General features: G+C 43.7%; 1 long non-coding RNA gene across 1 annotated transcript; it reads left to right on the top strand.

Annotated features, from left to right (window-relative positions):
* The first annotated feature begins 41 nt into the window (after positions 1-41).
* On the top strand, positions 42-6,457 carry LOC111740982. Its single transcript, XR_002780819.1, has 3 exons — positions 42-66; positions 5,151-5,279; positions 6,397-6,457. It is a non-coding gene; the product is annotated as an uncharacterized LOC111740982 (long non-coding RNA).

Below are 6,457 nucleotides of genomic sequence, written 5' to 3' on the forward strand. Positions count from 1 at the left end.
TTGAACAGAGTGTTTGAGACGCTGAGAGGTCCTCTGAGGACCTTGGAGGGAGGCGGTGGAGGCGAGGTATGCAGGCACGGCAGGGTCAGAGGCTGCGGGCAGATGAAGCCCCGCCTGGCCAGGCTGCAGCCAGTTTCTACTCATGCAGTTTTCCTTCGCCGAATTCATGTTTCTTTATGTCAATAGCATTAAGCCAGACTTTGTTTGTTTTTTTTTTTGGGGGGGGAGGGTTAAATAGCACTATTATCTGTGCTGGTTCTCGTAGTTTCTTATGGTTTAAAAAAATATTCTGACAGTTAAAACTGCTCTGATTATTAAAATTTCTCCAGTTGTTGAAATCTCTGTAATCGTAATAGTTCCACGTCATTGGGAAAGGTCCTGAGTCTCACAATTTGGCCGGCTGTGTGCGTTCGGCCGTCATTTGCTGGTCTGACCACATCTAGACCTGGCTGCTGGGCAGCTGTGGTCTTGATGGGAATGCTCGTTCCCCTCACTGTGCCCATGAAGTGGGACAGCTCCATTCATGCCGTCAGTACCTCGATGATGTTGCTTTCCTGGTCGGGTTGCCAAATTTAGCAAATAAAAATGCACCCAGTTGAAGCCGAATTTCAGATAAACGACGAATAACTTTTTATAAGCATGTCTATCCTGTGCAATATTTGGGACATACTTATATTTAAAAATTATTTGTTATTTATCTGAAATTCAAATTTAACTGGGTGTCTTGTGATTTAGGGTGATTCTATTTCTTGGATTCCTGCCGGGAAGGCTACTCTGAGCGTAGGAGCGCCTAGTGTCATTAATAAAGACAGAATCAACTACTCTTGCACCCTGGAAAGTAGGGTTGTGAGGCCAATTATATATTTAACTAACAAAGAGTAATACAAATTATATGTAGTTTGGGATCTGTTATTTTAAAATAGTAGGAAAATAACTGCAAAGAAATATGCAGAATGTTAACTGGGAAGCTATAGGGAAGCATGATTATAGGTGATTTTTTTCCTTCTATTTTTACCCTTTTCTGTATTGCCCAAGTGTTCTATAGCAGTGATAAAAAATATATATAAGTGTTAAGTGAATACCCAGATCAGAGCTCTAAGAATTGAGACTGCGAAAATATTGTCTACTAATTTATTCTTCACTTTTACTATTGGGGTAAATCTCTTAATTTATTAAAGCGTGAATTTTCTCACCCATAAAGTGGAAACAATATTAAATAGCATTAAACTTCCTCCCAGGTTTGTTATGAAAGTCGTAAGAAATGATGAATATGAAAAATGTTTGTAAATAGAAAATACCAAAAAAAAAATCTAAAAGACGAATTGGGATTGATCTTAATACATATTTCTGTGTGGTGACTACCAGGTGTGAGGGTACAGCCCGTGGCCATGCATCGTCAAGAAACTGAGGAGCGAGCCCATAGCCCACCTGGAGGCTATTCCAGGCCTTTCCTTGCAGAAGTTACTGTCCACAGTGCGGGAGAGCTCGGGAGAGAGTAGTCTCCAGGCATGGGAGGAGTCAGGCCGGGTTGGCAACGTGGACCAGACCATGAGGAGACTTTGACAGTCAGGCAGAAGGCTTTGCAAATTCGATCTTGACTGATTACGATAGAGCCATGTTAGGTGTTGTTTTGGATTTACTTTGGGCCTGCGTGTCACAAAAAGCAGCTGGTTTGGACATGATTAGCCTCAGGGTGGCCAGTTTGCTGGAAGGACTTAAAGGTCAGGAGAATGAAGGGAAGAGTCAAGATAGGTCAGGGTTTCGGCAGTTCCCGGAGAGGAGATGATGCGTCCGGACCAGACCTTGGTGGAAGGAAGAGAGTGAATGTGAGGTTTCTCAAGGAGAGAACTCTGTGATATATGGAAGGAGAAGGAAGACTCATTATAACCACGTCACAGATGTCTCCTCTGGGAGACTGGAGATGGGCTGCATTCCTTAGCCGTCCTTCCTGAGAGACTGAATATACAAGCCGACAACAGCCAGACCATACGTGACAACAAAGCTCTGACACACAGTCTCTGCAGCAACCAGCCTGAGAAGCCAAAACACAACCTCTGCAGCAATAGGCCAGGGATAGTTGGGGCTTGGCCAGTGACGGTCAGCTTCCCTATTTTTAATCCCTGCTTCCAGTTCAGGACGAATTAGCCAAAAATGCACCCCTAACCAGTCATATAGGATGCTCCAATTGTAGCTAGCCCTCCTCCAGCTTCCCCGTGGTGCAACCTCCCATCAGATCACACCTCAACCACCCCTTCCTTCTACTCTACAGCTTTCCCACTCCTCTGCCCGCTTTTGAGTCTCTGCCAAATGCATGTGATGGTGGCTGACTCTCTTGCTATAGTATACTGAATATATGGCCTCCATTCGTTCATTTATTTATACTCTTCCATATCAGCCTTAAGCTCGACCACTCTTCCCAATAGTAATATCTAGGGAGGTAATTTGGTGTATTTGAGAGAAGGCACCATCTGTGTCCTGGTCTTCAACGAGATCTACCCTGTTACAGTGTGAAGAGGAAGTTCAACAGGGCCTTAACTATCTACAGATAAATGTCCCTGTCTGTAATTTTGAAAGCCAGAAGGAGAGAGAGGGAGGAAGGAGACCAGGGCTGATGAGAGAAACTGGCTCTCTCAGATACGATCCAGTTTAAAGCTTCTCCAATAGAGCAATGTGTGAGGCCTGAGCATCCGAACTCCTCTGAATGAGATTAGCTTCAGTATTACTTACCTAAAGCCGATGCCGCAGCACCTGCTTCTCCCCCCGGCGTGAGCTGTGATAAAGTCTGACCTCATCATAAGAAGAGTGCCTAGCAACTTCCATCAGGAAGGGAGGTGTCCAAGCATTGCCTGTACTAAAGGGAGGGATGGGATTGGAGCATACATACAGGGGTGAGGACCAATTTCTGTTCTGCCCTGTCTTCCCAGAGATAAAACACGGAAATGCCTTTGATGTAAATGATTAGAAGTCCTTTCCAATCCACACTCAGGATTTGAGAGGAAGAACTTCTGGGTGCCGAAGAGACACAGATCTCTCAACTTTACATCTCCATTCCACTGTCTTTTCTACCTTCCTCGTCTTGGCCAAAAAGATAAAGTGAGACAGTGTGAGAAATTATTTATAGACTGTCTTATGAATGTCACCACGATGGGAATAAAAGAGGGCCGGAGGAGGCAGAGTTCCTGTTATCGGGCCAGCATTTCAGGACGGGGAACCAATCAGTGAAGAGCCCCTGATATAACACTACAAAACAGGCAGAAGGCTGTCACTTTGGGGCCCCAAATAAGAAAAACAACATTCAGGTACTTAATCTTGTTATGGTCAAGAATTAATGGACACTTTTGCATTTCAAAGTAGGTAGCAACATTTAAATGATCTCTTTTGACCAGCAGCTACAGGAAAACAGTATTTTATTCTACCTACTCCCTTGTGCTGCCACTTCCTCTGTACTGACTAATTTTGATGGAAAGATAATACTTAAGAGTGTCGTTTCAGACAATGGAGTAATTACTACCTAGGATTTTTTTTTTTTTCTCTTAGAGGAGAAAGAGCTTAACTTTAGCTTTCCTACTTTTCTTCGAATAATGAGGCTAAGTAATGTTGTGTAAGGAACTGGAAGCTCGCTGGCTTCCAGAAGCAGCTGCTGAGAAAGGACTGATCAGAAATGAGAGAAGAGGAAACCATTAGGCCAAAAATAAAATTAATTCCAAGCTTTGACTCTCTCCAGGGTTCTCTTGGGTGTCGTAACTTGTGGTTTATGAGAGTCCCAAGGGGGAAGGTCATAAGTCAGTGTCACTCGACTGGCTCAGTGCACGATGTGGGCTAAACATGTCAGTAGACTGCCCTTGACCACAGGGACCTGGAATAAACCACAGCTTGAAATAACCTGACTTGCCCCCGAAGGAAGAGAAGCGGCTGCTAAAACCAGAACAGGCCTTGTGGTTGGGCCTACAAATTCCTTCGACCTCAGACTTTTGGCCGAATTTCTGGGAATGGTATGCCACAGTTTCCTAATCTCTAAACAAAGGAAATCCTTCCTAATCTCTAATCGGAGAAAACTTTCTACATCACCTCCATGGATCTCAGGAGAAACAGCCAATGTTTCTCCGAATGTACTTTGCACTGCTGTTTTAATGTCACTGATGTAGGGATTAGGACTCATGTGGAATCACAGCATTCATGGGCTGGCCATGAGCCTAGCCGTCATTTTAGTCTAGAAGCCACCTCGGCAATCTTAATAAAGCACCGCAGGGTAGAGCAGGGTCTCTGTATCCGGGTTGCTTGGATTTGAATCTCGATTCCATCCATCACTTCATCTCTCTGCCTCAGTGTCTTCATGTGCAAAATAGGGATAATTAAAGTGTCCGCCTCATAGGGTGTCGTGAAGAGTCAGTCAGGTAATATGAAGTGCTTAGAGTAGCTGACAAACTAAGTGCTATGTAACGATTGCTCATATTGTCGAAGAATTTCACAAAGTGCTACATAATACTAATCATACGGTTTAAAATTTTTATCAGCCACAAAAGAACCTATGCATATTTGAAAAGTGGTAAGTCATATGTATGAGAAGCATCATTTATTTCGTGCACACACTGTTTAGCGTGCGTATTTGGACGAGTTCCGATTACTAGGAGTAAATTCTCCTCCACAGTTTGTCCCAGAGATTGGAAACTGAAATTCATCCATCCATCATTCATCCATTCAGCATCTACTGCACACCTACTGTGTGTCAGACACGCTGCTCTAGGTGTTGCAAATACAGCAGTGAACAAAACAGTCAAAAATCTCAGCCCTCGTGGAGGTCGCATTCTACATTACGAGTTAACCCCTGAGTCTGCCTTTTTCTAATACAAAGAAACTGAGGTTCAGAGACTCCTCAGCTGATTGCTCAGAGTCACACAGCTAGTCCTAGATGCCAAGATCCCCAGTCACATCAGACTTTTACAAATCTTGTTTATGATGCAGGTCTAAAAATATCCAGAAGATTTGTTCGCCTGTCAAACTAGCTAAAACAGAAACAGTGCATAAATTCACCAGCTATCCCACATCTGACTAAATTATGTGTCTTCCCAATCTACTGGGGACACCACAAGTCCCCCTCTTTCCTCTCGTCCCATTCAGTACACGATGCCATTTCTTTTATCTCCATTTAGAAAACTTATCAAAGCCAGAGTGATGAGTGAGGACACCAGAGATGATAAAGAAGGATTTTCACTATGGAAGCGTTATTAAAGGAGAAACAGCTTCATCCTGAGGCTATCAAGCTTCATACTCCATAGTCGGTATGCTTCTGTAACTAGTGTGATAAAATGCTTATGTGATTTTTATTTATTTTTTTTAAGACTTTCCAGGCGGTATCCTAAGGTATTCAGAACTATCTCTGTTGCTCTCTCAGAACTTACATGCTTAATTTAATTTAAATTTATTTTTATGTTCTCATTCATATAGACTTGTAGAGGAAAGTAGGTAAACAGGTGGTTAAGCACGTAGTTTAGGGGGTATTTTTATGAGTGTGCTATTGCATTTCTTCCTTTCTAAGACACCATCCTCTGAGATGAACCATTAGATTACGAAGAAAGGAAAACAATACTGTCAATTAAACAGGGGGAAACAAGTGGAGTGTGAAAACCAAGTCCTGGGCCTTTTATCAGAGGTGCACGCTGAAATATTTATAGGTGACATGATGATGCCTTGGATTTGCATCACGGGGGACCACTGTGGGAGAGCACATGAAACGAGATTGGCCGTGATTGGGAATTGTTCAAGCTGGATTGCAAGGTCTACCAGGGCTTAGCATACTATTCTCTTAGAATTTCAGGAGAAAAAGAATTTCTGTCTGTAAAGTAATGACAGAGCCGCTCAGGAATAGGGCTGGGTTTCCTGTTGTTCAGAAGGTTAGTTCTGTGCTCGCGGTGGTAGGTTCCAGATGGAGACCGAGGGAGACTTATCCCGGTGTGCAAGGAGCTGAGTGGAAGGTTTGCTCACTGTTAGTCCTTCGTCTTCCCTCAGAGAAACTTTTTTTTGTTGAAGCTGCCTCTGTCCTCCCTTTTATTACGGTGACTGCAATTGCTCCTGGCCCCGAAGGCCACTGTGCTACTTTACATCAGCGTTTGCTCAGCCTCGGAGAATACAGCATCGGTATAGAGGATAATGAGAAGCAACGAGGATTTAAAACGTTATCGAATGTTCCAGTCACCATGCGCAGTGGATCGCCACGCATGATTTTATTTAACTCTCACGCCAGCCCTAACAGGTTAATACTGATATAATCTCTATTTTTACCTGTGAGGAAACAGACTGAGAAGACTTCAGGGCATTTCCCAAAGCCGCAGGTAGTAGGGCCTGGGCCTAAACCGAAGCCTGAACTCCGAACCGCTCGATGTGTTGCCTTCTTTCCAGTGACACAGAATAGAGACCAGTGGACATCACGGCCTGCTGAGAATCGCTTGCAGACTAGGAC

Source organism: Pteropus vampyrus, unplaced genomic scaffold (assembly GCF_000151845.1).
Source record: "Pteropus vampyrus isolate Shadow unplaced genomic scaffold, Pvam_2.0 Scaffold71, whole genome shotgun sequence".
Taxonomy (NCBI): domain Eukaryota; kingdom Metazoa; phylum Chordata; class Mammalia; order Chiroptera; family Pteropodidae; genus Pteropus; species Pteropus vampyrus.